Source organism: Cynocephalus volans, chromosome 7 (assembly GCF_027409185.1).
Source record: "Cynocephalus volans isolate mCynVol1 chromosome 7, mCynVol1.pri, whole genome shotgun sequence".
Lineage (NCBI taxonomy): Eukaryota > Metazoa > Chordata > Mammalia > Dermoptera > Cynocephalidae > Cynocephalus > Cynocephalus volans.
This window is the reverse complement of record NC_084466.1, coordinates 10,508,644-10,528,302: the sequence shown is the minus strand read 5'-3', so window position 1 is coordinate 10,528,302 and position 19,659 is coordinate 10,508,644. Positions and strand designations below refer to the sequence as shown.

The 19,659-nt window shown below is 39.0% G+C and overlaps 1 protein-coding gene and 1 pseudogene across 3 annotated transcripts in view; one reads left to right on the top strand and one right to left on the bottom strand.

Annotated features, from left to right (window-relative positions):
* The window catches only part of LOC134382523 (putative methyltransferase-like protein 21E), a 123,092-nt gene that overhangs the window by 50,522 nt on the left and 52,911 nt on the right, over nt 1–19,659 (top strand). The gene's annotated exons all lie outside the window — the stretch shown is intronic.
* On the bottom strand, nt 2,682–3,190 carry LOC134382710 (S-phase kinase-associated protein 1-like; annotated as a pseudogene).

Here is a 19,659-nt window from a genome sequence, read left to right as displayed (position 1 = left end):
ACATACGCAAATCAATAAATGTGATACACCATATTAATGAACTCAAACACAAGGACCATATGATCATCTCTATAGATGGTGAAAAAGCATTTGATAAAGTACAGCACTCATTTATGACAAAGACCCTCTATAAGTTAGGTATAGAGAGAAAGTATCTCAACATAATTAAAGCCATATATGCCAAACCCACTGCCAATATCATCCTGAATGGGGAAAAGCTGAAAGCTTTTCCTTTAAGAACAGGAACTAGACAAGGATGCCCACTCTCACCACTCCTATTCAACATAGTGTTGGAAGTACTAGCCAGAGCAATCAGAGAAGAGAAGGAAATAAAGGGCATCCAGATTGGAAAAGATGAAGTCAAACTGTCCCTGTTTGCAGATGACATGATCCTATATATCGAACAGCCTAAAACCTCTACAAAAAAAGTGCTGGAATTGATAAATGATTTCAGCACAGTAGCAGGATACAAAATCAACACACAAAAATCAGTAGCATTTCTTTTCTCCAATAGTGAATATGCAGAACGAGAAATCAAGAAAGCCTGCCCATTTACAATAGCCACCAAAAAAATAAAATACTTAGGAATTGAGTTAACCAAGGATGTGAAAAATCTCTATAATGAGAACTACAAACCACTGCTGAGAGAAATTAGAGAGGATACAAGAAGATGGAAAGATATCCCATGCTCTTGGATTGGAAGAATCAACATAGTGAAAATGTCCATACTACCCAAAGTGATATACAAATTCAATGCAATCCCCATCAAAATTCCAAAGACATTTTTCTCAGAAATGGAAAAAACTATCCAGACATTTATATGGAACAATAAAAGACCATGCATCGCCAAAGCAATGCTGAGCAAAAAAAATAAAGCTGGAGGCATAACACTACCTGACTTTAAGCTATACTACAAAGCTATAATAACCAAAACAGTATGGTACTGGCATAAAAACAGACACACTGACCAATGGAATAGAATAGAGAATCCAGAAATCAACCCACACACTTACTGCCATCTGATCTTTGACAAAGGCACCAAGCCTATTCACTGGGGAAGGGACTGCCTCTTCAGCAAATGGTGCTGGGATAACTGGATATCCATATGCAGGAGAATGAAACTAGATCCATACCTCTCACCATATACTAAAATCAACTCAAAATGGATTAAGGATTTAAATATACACCCTGAAACAATAAAACTTCTTAAAGAAAACATAGGAGAAACACTTCAGGAAATAGGACTGGGCACTGACTTCATGAATACGACCCCAAAAGCATGGGCAACCAAAGGAAAAATAAACAAATGAGATTATATCAAACTAAAAAGCTTCTGCACAGCAAAAGAAACAATTAACAGAGTTAAAAGACAACCAACAGAGTGGGAGAAAATATTTGCAAAATATACATCTGACAAAGGATTAATATCCAGAATATATAAGGAACTCAAACAACTTTACAAGAAGAAAACAAGCAACCCAATTAAAAAATGGGCAAAAGAGCTAAGTAGGCATTTCTCTAAGGAAGATATACAAATGGCCAACAGACATATGAAAAAATGCTCAACATCACTCAGCATCCGGGAAATGCAAATCAAAACCACATTGAGATACCATCTAACCCCAGTTAGGATGGCTAAAATCCAAAAGACTCTGAACGATAAATGCTGGCGAGGTTGCGGAGAAAAAGGAACTCTCGTACATTGTTCGTGGGAGTGCAAAATGGTGCAGCCTCTATGGAAAATGGTATGGAGGTTCCTCAAACAATTGCAGATAGATCTACCATACGACCCAGCTATCCCACTGTTGGGAATATACCCAGAGGAATGGAAATCATCAAGTCGCAGGTATACCTGTTCCCCAATGTTCATCGCAGCACTCTTTACAATAGCCAAGAGTTGGAACCAGCCCAAATGTCCATCATCAGATGAGTGGATATGGAAAATGTGGTACATCTACACAATGGAATACTACTCAGCTATAAAAACGAATGAAATACTGCCATTTGCAACAACATGGATGGACCTTGAGAGAATTATATTAAGTGAAACAAGTCAGGCACAGAAAGAGAAATACCACATGTTCTCACTTATTGGTGGGAGCTAAAAATTAATATATAAATTCACACACACACACACACACACACACACACACACACACACACACACACACACACACAAACCGGGGGGTGGGCGAGGAAGATATAACAACCACAATTACTTGAAGTTGATACGACAAGCAAACAGAAAGGACATTGTTTGGGGGGAGGGGGGGAGGGAGAAGGGAGGGAGGTTTTGGTGATGGGGAGCAATAATCAGCCACAATGTATATCGACAAAATAAAATTAAAAAAAAAAAAAAGAAATTGCTTTACAAAAAAGAGGGAAAGTCCAAAATGTCACTTTCTATAGAGAACTCACAGATCAGTTTTATTCAAGCAAAGAAAAAAGAAACTTTTGATCTCACTAGAAGAAACTCTGCCATTGGTTTGGAAAGAAACTTTTGATCTCACTAGAAGAAACTCTGCCATTGGTTTGGAATCTGTACTCAAACTACACACACAATGAGGACAATATTCCACTAACACAATTGACTTGCTGGTGCATTTGTCTACTGTTTGTCTAATAGGAACAGTTATAAACAGAGCACTGCAACTAGAATTTGGAACAATCCTTCCAGTGTTACAGTGTCAGGCACAACATTTCACTTCTCTTCACACCACTGGTTCTCTTTGCGTAACTGGGCTTCCTCCTCTTCGGTGAAGTCATTTTTGATATTGTAGGTCTTGCAAATCTCCTCAGGAGTTTTCCCTTTGATCATATTGGCAAAAGTCTTGCATGTGACATCAAGGAAACCTTTGATGTCTAAGAAGTTTGCAGCCAGAATAAGTTCAAAAAATGTTCCTTGGTCAAATTTCAGGAATTCTTGGTCCCAAACAGGGATATCATCTGTTCACTTTTCTTTTTTCTCATCCTCAGGAGGAGGAGGGTCATCCTTGTGGTGGGTGCACCACTGAATGATCTTTTTTAATATTGCTGCATTAACATTTGGTAGAGGAACTAGGTCATCATCTCCTTCATCATCCATTCCCAAATCTTCCAACATGGTCTTGATAGTCATGGATCGTTTGGCAATTTCCATACCAACTTCAAATATCTCTCCATCAGAACTCTGCAACTTAATTGAAGGCATAGTGTTTGGTCTCAAGGAGACAGAGGGCTGGACGCTGATGAGAGTGGGGCGGCGTCAGCACATGCTGAAGAGAAAGACCGAGGACAAGGCCACTAAAAAACAACAGGGGAAAATATTTAGACTTTTCAGAAGTTCTGGACAATGTGATGTACTAGAAACTATTAAAAATGTTAGTACCTTGGGTAAGAAGTTGTTTAAATTATAGAAAAAACCAGTAGAATAAATTAAATTTATTTTCTGAGTTAAGAAATCCTAAACAGTAAGATTTTCGGTAAATTCCAGAAGTGTATGGCAAGGGACACTTTCCAGAAAAAACAGGAGGTACTTTTCACATGGGTAATATGCTTACAGAATACATTAACCAAAAAGTTGTTATCTATGGAAATTATTAGTACAGCTTAGAGCCTGAGATAAATTATTTTTGTGGATAACTTCAATGTTTAACACAAGAGATATAAAGATATTTGGATGTAAGTCTTTGAGGTCAATCATTATGAAAGACCAAGAAGTTTCTACTTTGACAACTCACAGACAAACTTCAAATTCGAATTTACTTTTTCTTCCCTTCATACTCCTTATCTGGGAGATGCTCTTTACCTATTGAACAATTTAAAAGTTATGGATATTTTTGGTTGCCCCTTCACCTAAGCAGGTGCCCAGCTCTGCTGAGTCTACCTATGTGTGTCTCATCTCTTTCCATTCCCTTTCTTGTATTTTCTCTTCCACCATCCTGGCTGAGGACTTTGTCATTTCTCGTCTGGAATATTCCCTAGCCTCCTGCCTAGTATTGCTATCTCCCTTCCAGTCCCATCCCAGTCTATCCCCCGCTCTGACACCAGAGCAAGGGCTCTCAGCTACGAATCTGATAATGTCACAGTGCTAGAGACAAGCTAAGGTCAAATGAGCTGAGCTCAGCACAGATGGACGGGTCCAGTTAGAAAGAAGGCTGGGAGAGGTATGCTTGGAAGGACACTGGCAAGTCTGTTCTGGCATTAGGCAGAATTCGGGACCTCGAACCTGACAGGCAGTGGGAGAAAAGTTCTATAGGGCTGAGTAGAGCATGAAGAATATACAGCAAGATTAGTAGTGTTGGTAAGGAGCCTCTGCAGATGGAGGGCTTTTGTCCAGGGCAATTCAGATACATTCGGCTGGCCCCTTCCAGGTAGAGACTTACTGTTCTTAAAGGGCTCTTATCAGTTAAGAAGAATCCAGTCCCTTAAAAGGGAAGGCTTCCTCTTACCTAGCTATGCTTTTTCCATAAGAGAATATGAGAGGAGCACAAAACCCATCTGCCCCTTGGACTTGGGATTCCCCGGGGGTGGGGGTGGGTGGAGGGTGCTTGTTCTAAGGCACGTGGTTGGACTAGCCCTGGGGAGTGGGGAGAGGATGAGATTGGTTGAGGGCAGTTTCTCATCTTTCCCCTTGTGTGGATATACCCCCTCTGAGACTAAGTCACCATCTGGAGCCAAAGGGAGAAGTCTGGCCCATTCCCATTTGCCAGTTTTCTCCAACTCATCCTGTCCATGCAAATCTCTTCCGCACTTTCAGATAAGTCTTCCTGAGATGTGATTTTTATTATAGCAAAAGCCTTTAACGACTTCTTATTGTTTGTATGATAAGTTCCAACCCCTTTAGGCTGACATTCAAGAACCTTTACTATCTGGCCCCAACCTAGCTCATTCTCCCCAATGCAAATCCTCCACTCAGTGAAGCAGTGAACTCACTCTTCCTTGAATGCTCCACAGCAAGTCCTGTCTCTAGGATTGTGCCCATCCTACTTCCACTTACTTAGAACGCCTCTTCACTCCTCTCCACTTATGCAATATTTTAAAGATAAATGCTCGGGTCTTACCTGTTCTACTCTTGACACCTCTGAGACCAGTTGGGTTCTTGCCTTTGTTTCCATAAAGCCTAAGTGAATTTGGTGATTTCTGGTGGGAGTTAATAAGTGGAAAGAAAGCAAAATATAAAGGACCGTTGTGGAAGAGCTGTATTTTTCAGAAGTAAGCTGTATTTCCTGCAAGAAATAAATGCCTTCAAGACATGCCCTCTTGAATATCAAACGTGTCCCTTTCTCAACATGGCACTTGTTCAAGATCCACAGGAGATACTTTTGCACCATTGACTCTGAAGAGACTTCAGAGGCTCATGTGGCAGAGCATTCTCAGGGCACACTCAGTGTCTTGGGTCCAGGACATTCTCAGTGACTTGCAGCTATCACTTTTCTTTCCGAGCATGTAGGCACTACTTATGTAATTCTGGCCTCAGAGGTATTTCCAGGACACTTGACTATAGACAAGAACAGGATAATTAGGGTAAAAGCTGGAATGGTCCATATTTTAAACTCTGAAACTGCTAGCTTGAAAAAGACTCAAGACAGAAGGTTTTGGGGGTCTGGACCAGTGAAAGTGTGTTGGCATGGTGGTAGAAAGCCCTCATGAAAACATGAAGATGTAATTTAAATCTCTAGGCATGTTTACAATGCACACTCCATATATGCAGATCCCATATGTGAATAATGGAATTGACCAACTTTCCAAAATGTTAAGACATATGGACTTTGGTCTAGTGGGGTCAGAAGCATCCAAATAGTCTGAAAAGTTCTGAAGGCAGTGTATAAATGCCTTAATGCAGCAAATGTTCTGTGGGTAATATCTTCCTGCAAAGCGACAGCAAATGGAAATTGAGCTGTGTATTTTCTTAGCATCTTAGCCCACAGTACCCTGTGTGTTTAATTCAAAACTCTTTAAGCTATAATGGAACGTCCTTAATGGATCATCTGGCATATGTGTGATGCTTACATGAAACAAACCCCTAAAAAATTTAAACGAAACCTTTTAGAACTTCCCGCTAGGGAGCACAGTTGTGTTGAAAGGTGATATAATTTGTGACATCAGAAGCCGTTTGTTAGTCTCTTTAGAAAGCATTCTTCTTTTCATTTCCCTGACTTCCTTTTCTTCTTTTTTTCAAAAGAAATCTATTATTTCATTAAATGAAACATTTTAGGATGCATTTATTTTTTCGGAAATCACATGCAAAGGTAATGGACTCTCATGATTTCCATCCAGCACAAGTTACATACAAGTTATATTTTGTCCAGATTTTCTCACTCATTACTTTTATAGGTGAAGTTGTATTTAAGCAAGGGTGACAGTGGAGTAGGAGAGACATATGCTGAGACATTAAAATTAATTTGCTTTGAAAAGAAATGTAAAGTGTCTAAGTTGTAAATATTTGAAAGAGATTTTTATTCTAAAATTGTTAACTGCAGTAATTCATTTTTTATGAACTCTGATCCTGACATATTATTGATTAGTATGACTGAATTTGTCAGCATTTTGTATTGAATTTAAGTCATTGTTTTACCTATGTAGTTATTTCACTGTGAAAAAATTGATAGAATTCTTTTTCATCATTTTGAGTAGGCGTCAGTAGTTTGCAATTTAAATCCAAAAGAATTTTGCAAGCAAATGGTTCAGGATGGTCCTGTATTTCTATTTGCACGAATGAGATTTGATGACCCTTGGGCCACACAGGCTTAAATTAGAGACAAAATGTAATGCAGAGTGTTCCCGTATAATTTTTAATGATCCATTTAGGTGATTGTAGCTGCAATTATAAAGAATATTGCAGTTCATTTTTCACTTGTTCATATATACACAGCAATTTATTTTATATACAATCTGGACACATAACTCAGTAATTATGACACAGCTACCCAAAATATCTGGGCTGTGTGAATTAAAAAATGTTCTTAATAACCTTGTATTTCTTTTTGAAGAACCTATAAAGAGGAAAGACTGCTTTTCAGAGAGGCGAAGGATGATCAGAGCACGCTGCGTGGGGAAATGTCTTCTGGCTTTGCTCAGGACTCTTTCACCCGCTGCCTTTGCTCTCAACTGTCTGCTAATGCAAACGAACAGACTCATGTTCGATTTCTGCTGGGGAGCCAGTACTCACCACCTTTACCATGAACCCCATGATTTCTTATATAAGGCTCAGTTCAATTAATACCGGGGTCAAGACTGGAATTCTTCCTTAGGGCAGGTTAGGGGACTAAGATTCTACAGCCAGAGACCTCAGTGTTCCTTTGCATGTCTTTTTGTTAGAAGGATGGCTCCCTTCGAGAACATTCCTTGGGCTACAAAGTGGAGTGGAGGGGCAAGGGGGAGGGAGAGGGAGGTTGGGGATAACTGGGTGGGGGACATGGGGAACATATGCAATTTGTGGTAGTGGGTATGCTGCCAGTATGAATCTGGCCCTCACATCATGGGCACGAGGGGTGACAATCAGCTTTGTATCTCATGAATATTCATAACCAATATAAACAAACAAACAAACAAATAAATAAAAAGGATGACTTCCTTCAAGTCTGGAATGCAGAGCCAGTTTTCTTGGTAAACAGCTGATGCTTTAATTGTTTCAACCTCCATTTTATTTACTAAGCCAATAAGTAATGTTTACCTTTTGCCAGATGTGGGCAACGTACCTTAGAAATAATTAACTCCTTTAATCCTCACAATGACTGTAAGATAGATACTGCGCTACTCCTATTTCACAGATGAACAAGTTATATGCCTAAGGTCACAAAGTTAGACAGAGACAGAGCCAGGATTGGACACAGGCAGTCTGCTCTGGAATCCATGCCCTTGGCTGCAGTCTCTGCACCGTTAGACCATACTGCACTTCTAAGTCACCCTTCTGGAACAAAATTGTCACATGCCCTGGCTGGTGTCTCTTCGCCAGTCCTGGAGGAATGCTCAGAATAATTCACAGGTCTCCAAGGAAAAATCCCAGGAATTTACATATACTCGCCCACCTCTGCCCATCACCCCCCTTCCACTCAATCCCCCCTCCACCCCGATCTTGCACCTTGCAACCCAGCCACGGTGGGCATATGGACAAGCTTTCTCATACCTTTGTGCCTCTATGCTTCCACTCCCCTCTTATGGGATTCCTTTTCTCTCCATACTCATAGGACATTCCCCTAGTCACTTTTCAAGATGTAGCTCATTGTCATTTTTTCCGACTTTTGGCTCCTTCTAGCAGACTCAACACAAGTGCTTTGTACACACCCCCCAACACTGCCCACTTGATAATGGCTCTTTTGTGTCAGCTTTCAGCCTGATTTGAGTCCTTTTGGACTGAATCTAAGATTTGGGGTCCGGCTCTATAGGCTTTGGGTGGTAAGTGTGGGGCCAGGTCCCACCCCTCCCCTAATGAAACCCTATAGAATTTTTAAAAAGCTGACCACCCTTTGAGCAATGGTTTGTTACCATTATATGTTTGATGTTCTTTCTCATAAATGGGTCAGCCAATCTGTTGAAATGGCTTTCATAACTACGATAAATTGTTCTGGAATGTAATCTTCAAAATAAAGATGTATCACTAGAAAGACCTAACAATGCTTAACTTTGAAAGACAATGCTATTTATGGGAATCTGACCAAAATGCTAAAAACAAAAGTGAAAACAAAACCAAAAAACCTCCCAAAACATTACCTTGAGAGAATATTAATTTTATACTAAATATACCTATCATATTTCCATGAATGCACAGTATTTCCATATGTGCTAGAAATACTAAATGGTGGATAACTTCCTTAGAAATTTGCTTCTTGTTATGATTTCTCCAGTAATCTGTAATAGTTTTGGCAAAGTAAAATAACAATATATTCCTGTAATCATATAAATGTACAATAGTTGTCAGATTGGTTTTGATGTTTGAAAAATAGGTATGCTAATTTCACATGCAAACTGAGGATAGGAAAATGTCAAAAAATCTGTTCATAAACCAACTGTATATTATAACAAAGTTTTTAATGTTTTAAAAAATTCTTACAGTCAGTACCCTTAAGTACACTAGATGTGACTAATTCCTGACTGTGTAATATGCTATAGTTACCTTTTACCCATTTGAGGGAAGTAAAATTTCTTAATAATTTTAAGAGAAGGAAAGAAAATAAATAATTTGAGTCAAATAAGCTATTAGTCTGGAAAATCTTGCCTTAAGTAGAACCAGAACTCTGAATCATTTATCTACATTAAGGACATTTTAGGTCAACAGAAACAAAAAGTGCTCAGAAGTGGGGAGAAACTAGGATATCAACATAAAAAGTCCTTCTCAGGTGTATGCTTGTGTGACGTGTATTTGTGTTATCTCATAGAATGATTTCAGAAGCAATTAAAATAATATGAATTATTTTCTTTTCCTTCATGTTTAAGGCACTAGCTTGAGAGAAACCAAAGAGAAAAAATAAATGATCAACTATAAAGTTTCTTTTAGAAATGTTTGGATATTGTGTGTCAAAAAAGTTAGCCCGGCTGAAGAGATTTGGGCTTTATTCTTTATTTTGCCACTTGCTAAGTGCTGTTGAGCAAAGTTACTTTATACTTTTGTCTTTTGTTGTGTTAAGTGTTTACTTGTGGATTCTGGTGCATTTTGATGAGGTGACATTTATAAGTAATTTGAAAAGTGGGATGAACATATTATTGTAAAATGAAGTACACAGTTACCAAGGATGGTTGACTTTGAACTTTTACCCTGAATCTCTTCACTACTGAGTTGAACATAAACTTTTGTCAACAGATGAAATGAAGCAAAAAGGTATCTAGATACCACATTTTTTTCTAGGAAGAGAGAAGTACATTACCGGTAACTGGTGTGGTCACAAAGGGGTTTGTGCCTTATATTTCATTTAGTAGAGTTATTGAAAATGACATTTGCTTAAGAGCCTTTGTAAATATTCCTTTTCTACATGATAAAGGTTTTCTGTGCAAATTCATAAGTTGCTACAGGAAAGAAGTTTAAATGTATTTGCTAACACTTGTAAATTAGAAATTTTGCACACATTTTAAGTGCAGCTGTGCAAGAAACCACTACCAATTTCAAACTGAATTTATGCTATCCAATTCCAACCTGGAAGGCTTCCCCCACCCCCAGGGCAATTAATTAAGCAAACAGGACCGATATTGGTACTTTTGACAGATTGCAAGTACAAAAGACCTTGCACTGGAGCTTTCATGGGTCTCCTAAGTAGACAGTCCACATAAATCCTGCAAAACAGATCTTTTTAGGAGAGGCTTTATCCTATTCCAGTTGGTGCTCATCACCACGGGAGGCTTGCTACTTGCAAATTTCTCTATTGCTGTTTTCATTTCCTCTTTAGTAATAGAGGCAATCAGTTTCTCATTATCCAGAAGATCCAATTTTGGCATTTTAATTTTAGCCAGAATTTTCTTAATCTTTGTTATCAGCTGCTAACTCTGATGCAAATATCAGTTTGGAGAACAACAACAACAAAAATAAAATAAAATATAGGAAATTTTTTACATCACTGTTATCTTAATGATCAGATATAGAACCTATTGAAATTAAACTATGGTTTTTCTGATTTTGATTCTTATTAATATAAGAGTTACTGTTGACATTGGCATAGTTATTTATGAAATTTAATAAATATTTATTAAGAAAATAGCAGTATATAACAAGGCTAATCTTTAAAAATTTATTAAATTTCTACTTTGGGTATAGAACCACATTAGATGTTATCAGGATCATGGTGAAGGAGTTTGGGTCCCATAGAAAAAAAGGGCTTCAGCAAGGATGGTATTGTGTTGATATGCAGCACAGTCAGACCCAACTGTGAGTACTGGTCTCTAGAAATTTTGTGCCATTCCCCCTCCCCCAAATTGTTGTGTTCTGAAGAATTAATATTTAGGAGAAGAGATAAGAAATATGAAAAAAAAACTAGAGGAAAAAATTTAAATACTTTATCATTCATATTATTAGACAAATTGTACAAAAAATAAAGAAATGACTTTATGGGGATAAAGAATATAGTTTTTAAAAAAGGACTTTGAAAAACATTCTGTGAATGCAGCCTTTGATATTCATTTGGTATTTGGTGGTCCCGGATCCAATTTGAAACTTAATTTTTAGCATCAATTTGTGTGAATACGTTTGGATTTATGTGTGATTTATTTAGGAAGATAATAAATCTTATTTTATAATTTTGTCTATTTTATTAATTTGGCTCTTAAGCAATTCATTTTTCTTCTTTTCTTTTTGGAGCTGTGATCTTGGTGCTCCTTTGGGGAAGGAAGCATTTCATAGACTCTAAGGGGTATGAAGAGACATTATCATGCAAGTCAGTCTAGCTCGGGGACTGGGCAGGGGCACTCTTGTGTTCTGTTGGAATCTGTAACTCTTTGGCTAGTCAGAAAGGAAGCAATGAAACACTGTAGTTATTGGGGAAAGCAAATGGTTTCTCTTGCCCCCTTGATGGCTATCACTGCTTCCTTGTGACACAGCAGAATATGTCAGTGACACAAGGAAATACACTTTACATAAAGGGAGAGAGGCAACCACCAGTTGGGTTATCATCTGTGCCTCTGCCTGTGGCTAAGGCTCAAGGTACCAATTCTTTTCTAATTCTGCTGATTCCTGCTGTAGACAGTCCTGGTTGATCCTCATCTGAGCCAACAGAGACACAGTCGTGTGAGAAAGAGGGTTCTGATGGGGGTGGGAGGTTGTGACCCAGGGGTTGTGACCCAGAGGGTTGTGGTGAGTTGTAGAATGGAAGCATCCAGCATAGTACGTTTATTGGGTTCCCACCATGTCTGTCGTAGGTGTGGAGAACAATGACAGATGACACGTGGTCCTCACATGTTAAAGATTCTGCTTGCGGAAATCAGCACCATCAAATATGGGTGGTGGTATGAGGAACAATTTCTGCCTAAGGGAGTCAGAGAAGGCTTCCAGAATAGATAACTCATGAGATGAGGTTAGCAGAGCAAGGGGCTCACTAACTGAGGAAACAGTGATGAGAGGAGATGACACGCGCATTCCTGTTGGAGCTTCATGCAAAAGCAGAGTCATGAGAGCATAGGATACTTTGTGGACATGCAGTGGCAAACTGGTGTGACTGCAGTGGAAGGTGTGTCAGAGTGAGGGATAGGGAGGAAGCGTGGAAATGTGTAGTGTGGGGTCAGTGTGTGGAGAACCTCCTATCAGTGCAAGTGAGTGTTCATTCTGCCTGAAAGGAGTGGGGGACTTGTACGCAAGGGGATGGCATGATCCAACTCCTGTTTGGAGAAGCCAACTCTGGTGACCTCAGAGTGTGGGTTGAAACAGTAGAGAAGCTGGGAAAGAGGAGACTATGAAGGAGCATGGATGACTGATGCTGGGGACCTGAGCTAAGATGGTGGTAACGAGTTGAGATATTGGATTGTAGATAAAATGCTGAGCTAGAAGCAACTAGGCTTAGAAAGTGGAGCAGAAAAGAGAGAGGCTGGCCCTGTGGTCTTGAACCTACGGATCTGAGAGACAGTTGTGTCATGAAAAAAATAGAACGTGGACCAGGAGCAGGCTGGGTTAGCATGGAGATACGATTCCAATTGTGGAGCCCACGTCCACCTCTACACAGAACCAGAAGCACTTCTCTTCCCAGCATCTGTACCTGTCCCATCATGATCACTATGACTGATAGAGCCTTAGCAGACAGCAGGCTTTTCTGTGCAGTGGACAGGAGGGAAGTGTTTAGCAAGGGGTCATATTTTTTCCCAATAGAATCATAATTTAAAAATAATTTTAGGTTTACAGAAAATTGTGAAGATAGTACAGCAATTTTCCATAGACTCCGTACCCAATTTCTCCTATTATCAACATCTTAAATTAGTATGGTACATTAGTTACAATTAATCAACAATTAATTCATGTATAAATACATTCATACATGAATTAATACATTATTTTAACTAGAGTTTATAGTTTATTCAGATTTTCTTACTTTTTACCTAATGTCCCTTTTCTGTGCCAGGATATCGGGCAGGTTACCATTTCCTTTCAGTCATCCTGACTCCTTATGATCCTCGTGGTTGTGACAGTTTCTCAGCTCTTCCTAGTTTTTGATAACCTTGACAGTTTCGAGGGGACAGGTCAAGTGCTCATCGCTCAATTAGGATTTGTCTGATGTTTTTCTTGTGGTAAGATTGGGGTTACAGATTTTTAGGAGGAAGATCACAGAGGTGAAATATGATTCTCATCATATTATATCAAGGCTACATACTATTAACATGACTTATAACTACTGACATTGACCTCAGGCACCTGGCTGAGGGAGTGTTTGTCAGGTTTCTCTACTGAAAATTTACCTTTTTTTAAAAAAATTCCTTTTCTATACTGTAGTCTTTGAAAAGAAGTCACTGTGTGTGGCCCACAGTTAAGGAGTGGGGATTTACACTTCCTTGAGGGTCAAATATCTACATAAATTATTTGGAATTCTGCACAGCAGATTTGTTTCTTCTCCCTCGTTTATTAATATATTTATTTATATCAGCATGGACTCATGTACTTTTTTCTTATACTTTGGGTTATGATATAATACTACATTGTTAATGTTGTTGCAAAGTTGCTTCAGCTTTGGCTATCAGGAGCTTTTTCAATTGGATCCTGTGCAGAAAGGATAGTTTTTAGCACACACTATGTCATAATGCCATGGTCTGTGCTAGAGTGAGGGTAGGAGGCTGCTGTGAGAAGCCCCGAGGTCTGTCTGTGGAAGGTGTGGGGAATGGGGCAGCAGAGGCTGGGAGGTCCGGAGTTCTGTGTTTAGCAGTTAAAAGATCCTCCGTATTCTTAGGCATGAGAGTGACATGACGAATAGCATGTTGGGAGTCTACTTTGGAAGCTCCATGAATTGCATAGTTTCACTCATTCATTCATTTAACAGAATTTTGTGGAAATCCTTGCTATAGTTTGAATGTCCCTTCCAAACTCATGTTGAAATTTAATTGCCATTGTGACGGAATTAAGAGGTGAAACTTTTAAGAGGTGATTAATGCCATTATCAAGGGTGTGGGTTAATTACTGTGAGGTCTTGGCTCCCTTTCCTTCCTCTATCTCATGGGCTCACTTGTTCTTCTGCCTTCTTCCATGGGGCTGATGCAGCATAAAGGCTCTTGTCAGATGCTGGCACTGTGCTCTTGGACTTCCCAGCCTCCAGAACTGTGAATCAAATAAATTTCTGTTCATTATAAGTTACCCAATCTGTGGTATTCTGTTATAGCATTAGAAAAAGAACTAAGACAACCCTATTCTATCACCTGCTTGGGGAAAGAGAACTAACATTCACCAAGCATCTACCTGGTACTTGGCATGTTATACACTCAATTCTATTTAATTCTCACATCAACCCAATGAGACAGATAATGTTTTCAACTACTCATAGATAAGAAACTCAGTTCATTTGTTCCAGGGGATGCCAGCTGTCACGTAAGAAGTCCAGGTACCCTGAGACTGCCATCCTGTGAGGTGGCCCAGTCTAACCACATGGAGAGGTTTGATCAGTCCACATTTATTCTAGCCATCTTAGCCCAGGCCCCAGAAATGTCAAAGAAGAAGCCATATGATGATTTTAATCCCCACCAGCATCCGACTGTGATTGCGTGAGAGAGACCCTGAGTAAGAACCACCCAGCTGAGCCCAGTCAACACTCAGAACCATAAGAGATAATAAATTGTTGTTTCAACCCATGGAGTTTTGGGATAGTTTGCAGCAATACATAACTGGAACACAAAGGTGCAAACAAAGGTGTTCTTTCCCTGCACTGTCTCCCCTCCAGTAGTGTCTGCCGTTCTGACAGGATCTTCGACTGAGGCAAAGAACATCGGAGGCTGTTACATTAATCTACTGAAGACACCATTGGGGCCTGGCTTGAGCTGGGTACTTGTGGACAAGGAGAAGAGGCAGAGCTGGGTGTCATCCTAAGAGAACTTACATTATAGTAGAATAGAATTTTCATTAGAACATTGTAGAGAGGAAAGATGATGAGTTTGTTATCAGACAACATTGAAGTGGCAATTGCTAATCATCTAATTTGGGCAAATTCTTTGCCTCTGATTCTGAACTTCCTTATATTTAAAGCTGAGATGATCTGATGATAATAATAGATCCCATGGGGTGGCAGTAGGTACTAAACAAATGTGTTTCCATAGTTTCTAAATATATCTCTGTTATAGCACCTGTTATCTCTCCTGTAGCATTGCACTTGAATTTTATATTCTAGTCTGTCTCCCAGGGAGACTTTGAGCTTCCTCAGGGAAGTAAGCATATATTATATATTATTGTATTCTTGCTGATTAGCATAGTACAGAGACTATTCACATAGTTGTTGAATGAAGGGAGGAATTAATGAATCAATGAGTAAAGCCTTACTGTGGTAGAGAAATGAAAGAAAGGTAAAAAATAACTCAAATGTAATTAGTTTATTTGGTTAGGGGTTTGCAAGTAACATTATTTAAAAGGGAGAAACCAAAGCAGAAAGAAATCTAAGAACAACTGAAAGTGATTGGGAGCAACAAATGCTATACTAGGTTGAGAAAGAGTTCTGGCCAAGGAAAAAGTTTCAGCGGAGCATTAATAAGTCCGGGATGAGGTTTTTAAGGAAGAATTGGATACTGAAGAGTGGGGGCAGCATTGGAGTTGGCAGGCTTGGATGGAGCCACACAGACCCCCACACCCAGAGGTTATATTTTACCCTCTGAAGAGTGTATTTAGAAGGAGGTAGGACATATTAGATTGCATAATTCTTAAAGGACACATTTGTGTACTCATTTAATCATTAAATATTTATGCATAATCTAGGATATTCCAGGAATGTGATGGGGAACACAGTGTTCATCCAGACACTAAAATGTTTCTCTCTTTTCAAGCTTATAGTTGAAAGGGAAGACAGACAGTGAACAAATTATCAACCAAATAAATATGTGATTAAAATATGTAATTACTAATTGAAATATATATTATGGAGAGAAAGCATAGAGGCTGGTCATTTTTCACCAGTGTTCATTCTGCCCATCTTTAATAACAGAATGCCTGAGTTTCTGTTGGGAACATGACCGAACACTTGTCATCTCTTGAAGCTTGTTCAAGTGACTAAGTTCTGGCCAATGGTATATGAACAGAATGATTTATTTATTTTTTACCACTTCTGGGGTGTGCCTTAAAAAGGAATCATGTGTGTTCCCTTGGCCCTTTCCTCCTCCCTGCTGGCTGGAAGAGGATGAAAACTGAAATAGCAGCCTGTACTCCAAGATGAAAGCCGTGGATCTAAGACAGCGGGACTTCCCGTATAGTGTCAGACTCATAGGTTACAATGTGGCAGAGGAATAACGTTCCATCTTGTTTAAATCGTCGTATCTTTGGATCTCATTGTTGATGATGCTTAGCCTGTATCTTAACTAATACAGGCAACTATGAAAGAGGGTATATTAGTCATCTTAGGCTGCCATAACAAAATACCATAGACTGGGGTGGTTTAAACAATGTAAATTTATTTTCTCACAATTCTGGAGGCTGTAATTCTGAGGTCAGGATGCCAACATGGACATGGTTGGGTTCTGGTTGGGGCTCTCTTCTTGGCTTGAAGACAACCACCTTCTTGCTGTGGCCTCACATGGCTGGGGTGGGGGCTGGGGAGAGAGAGAGAGAGAGAGAGAGAGAGAGAGAGAAAGAAAGAGACAGAGAGATGAGCGCTCTGACCTTTCCTAGTAATGGCACTCGTCCCGTTATGAGGGCCTCACTCTCATGACCTCATCTCCCCTTAATTACCTCCAAGTAAGAGGTAGAGGCTCTATCTCCGAATATCATCACATTGGGGGTCAGGGGTTCAACATGTAAATATTGGGGAGACACAATTCAGTCCATAACAGAGGGCAAAGGGGGGACCTAGTTTAAATGGGAGTTGAGGGGCCAGGAAGTTTCCCATGAGGACGTATCTCTGAAGCTGAATAATGAAAGAGCTGGAGGAAGAATGCTCCAGGCAGAAGTGAAGGTGTGTATAAAACCCCCGAAGTGGGAAAGAACTTGACACTTTTGTAGAACGGAAACAATGAGTAGTGAGTGTGAGGGAAAACAGGGGGAAATGATCAGGGTAATCCCATGTGAAATAGGAAGTCAATGAAGAGTTTTAAGTAATGTGGTAACATGGCCTTGTCTGCATTTCCAGAAGCTTCCTCTAAGTTGATTGGACTGGAGGGAGAAAGAGTGGATGAGGGAGCTCACTTAGCTTTAGCTGGAGATGGTGGCAATTAGCTTAGAGGTGGAGCTGGAGAAAAATGATAGATTTGAATAATATTTTAGAAGTAGAATTACCAGGTTTTTTTTTTTAATGTATGGGACGTATGTCAGGAAGAGGAAAGGTGCTGTCAGGAATATCTCCAAGTTTTGAGAAGGAGGAGACTGAAGGAAGAAAAAATTTGGCAGAGGAAGACCAGTGTTCAGTTTCTTTTGAATGTATTTTGTTGGAAAGAGCCAGAAATCCAGTGTTCAAATCCCATCATTGTCCATTATCAGTTGTGTGACCTTAGAAATGTTACAATTTTACAGAAAAAGAAAAATAAGGTTTGGAGATTAAGAAACATAAACTCAGTATTTTGAACTTAAAAATCCATGGAGGTAACATGCCAGAGTAAGAACCATGGATTGTGAAGACAGATTCTCAGGTATATTACTTCTTTATTGGATGACCTTGGGAAAGTCACTTAAATTATTAGAACCTGAGTTTTGGCATGTAAAAAAAAAATAGAAAGCTTGTTGTACGGATTAAAAATGATGATTTCTATAAAACACCTAGTAAGGTGTCTGGCATAGTAAATGATGAATAAATATACACTTTTTCGGTATTGCTCTAAGTTGTTTTCTAGTTGAAACTTCCACTGGATGTTCAGTATATGAAAATATAAGATAATTTAATCCTACTTTTATATTCCAAAACTCAGAAAGAGCAGAAGCTGAGAGACAATTTCAGGCTGCTTTGCCCCAACTGCTGTAGTCATGTGATTACCCCTGTTCTTTGGGCTGAATGCTCCAACGGGGTGAGTCCCCGAGGGACATTGGACTTGGACCCTGTAACTCATTGGTCAACATGTTCTAGTTTGTAATTTTCCAGATGGTAAAGGTGACCTTCTGGAAAAGTTATTATCAAGAACTAATAGTGATATCTGAATGCAACTTCAACAGATGTCATCATTTTTTAGATTTTTTCATTTACGGAAACTCCGTCCAACTTCCTGGAATCTGGGGATGTTTGCTCAATGTACTGTGGGGGAAATGGTCTGAGCCTAAAGCAAGAACACTACTTTCATAGGAAAATGATTAAATAATCAACAAGGGTACATTATTCAAAGATGAAGTTTGGACAAGGTGTTAGGATTAGTACTCAGCAAAATGCCTAAGGTATGTCATGGATATTTGATGAAAGCACTTGGTCATCACTGTGGTTTTCAAATTCATCCAGTGACCTGGAAATTCTGAAGGATGGTTTTAAACAGAGTTTTTTTTTTTTCTTTCTTTCTTTTTCATCTCAGAGTGTGCTGGATTGTGAGAAATGAATTCCTTCTGTAGAATTACCCACAGTCGATGTCCTTCATCTTAGTGTGACAGAGGGGAGCTGGGGTAGTCCCTGAGATATTTGGACATTTATGTGGACCTTGGTGAGAAAGCCTGTCCCCGTGGTACTTTGAAAAGATGTGGGGACAGTGTGCAGTTTCGATCGAAACCATCAGAAGTTCAACACAGAAGGAACAGTGGGAATTTGCCTACATCGTGGTGTAATTTGATCCCATTGGGAAACAAGAATTTGCCTTTTATAGAGTTTTGTCTCTATCAGATTATTGTAATGAGTTCCTTCAACTTCTCTCTAGGCATTATTCTTAAACCTGTTGATGGTGGGGTTGAGTTTTATATGCCAGGTACCACTTATGTTTCATTTCCGGTGCTGGGTTTTAGCACTGCTTAAGCAGAAAGCCTGGCATCCTATAGCCATACCTGTGCGTAGTTACTTGAAGAGAGATACAAGGATCTGGAACAGTTATTTGTTATTTTATTATTATTATTATTATTTTTTTTTATTTTTAAACAAGAGTAGCTGTATAGATTGTGAGAAATGAGAACAAAACTAAATTGTGCTGAAGGGAAAATCTATTCTTTTATACTTTGGACTGTTTTTGTACAAGTAGATCATATATAGGTTAAAGTAATTATGAAACTTGGAATTTAGCCAGTTGTGTAGTGGGTAATTACAAAAATTGCTTTGTTTAATTACATAGTATTTTATAGAAGGGCATTTTTAACCTTTTTCACTAGCATGAAATGGAAAAAGACACAACCCTTCATAGTAAGTATCAATTCACATTGCATCTCTAGTTTATTTAGAAGCAATCCATTTTTAAAGACAGGCTCTAGTTTGTGTACTTTTTTCAGTAGGTAAAAATTGCTGAAGTAAATTGGTTTGTGGTGACAAAATAAAATAAGAACAAGTGCTTGTTAATAATCTGCTCCAGTATTCAAATTTCCTAAGTCCAGCTCTGGCTAACATAGACACTGCAAATTCATTTCTAAAACATGAGGCCTTATATAATCAAGTGGCTCATTAGAGAAGATCAGAGGATTTCAAAGTACACTTTAAAAAT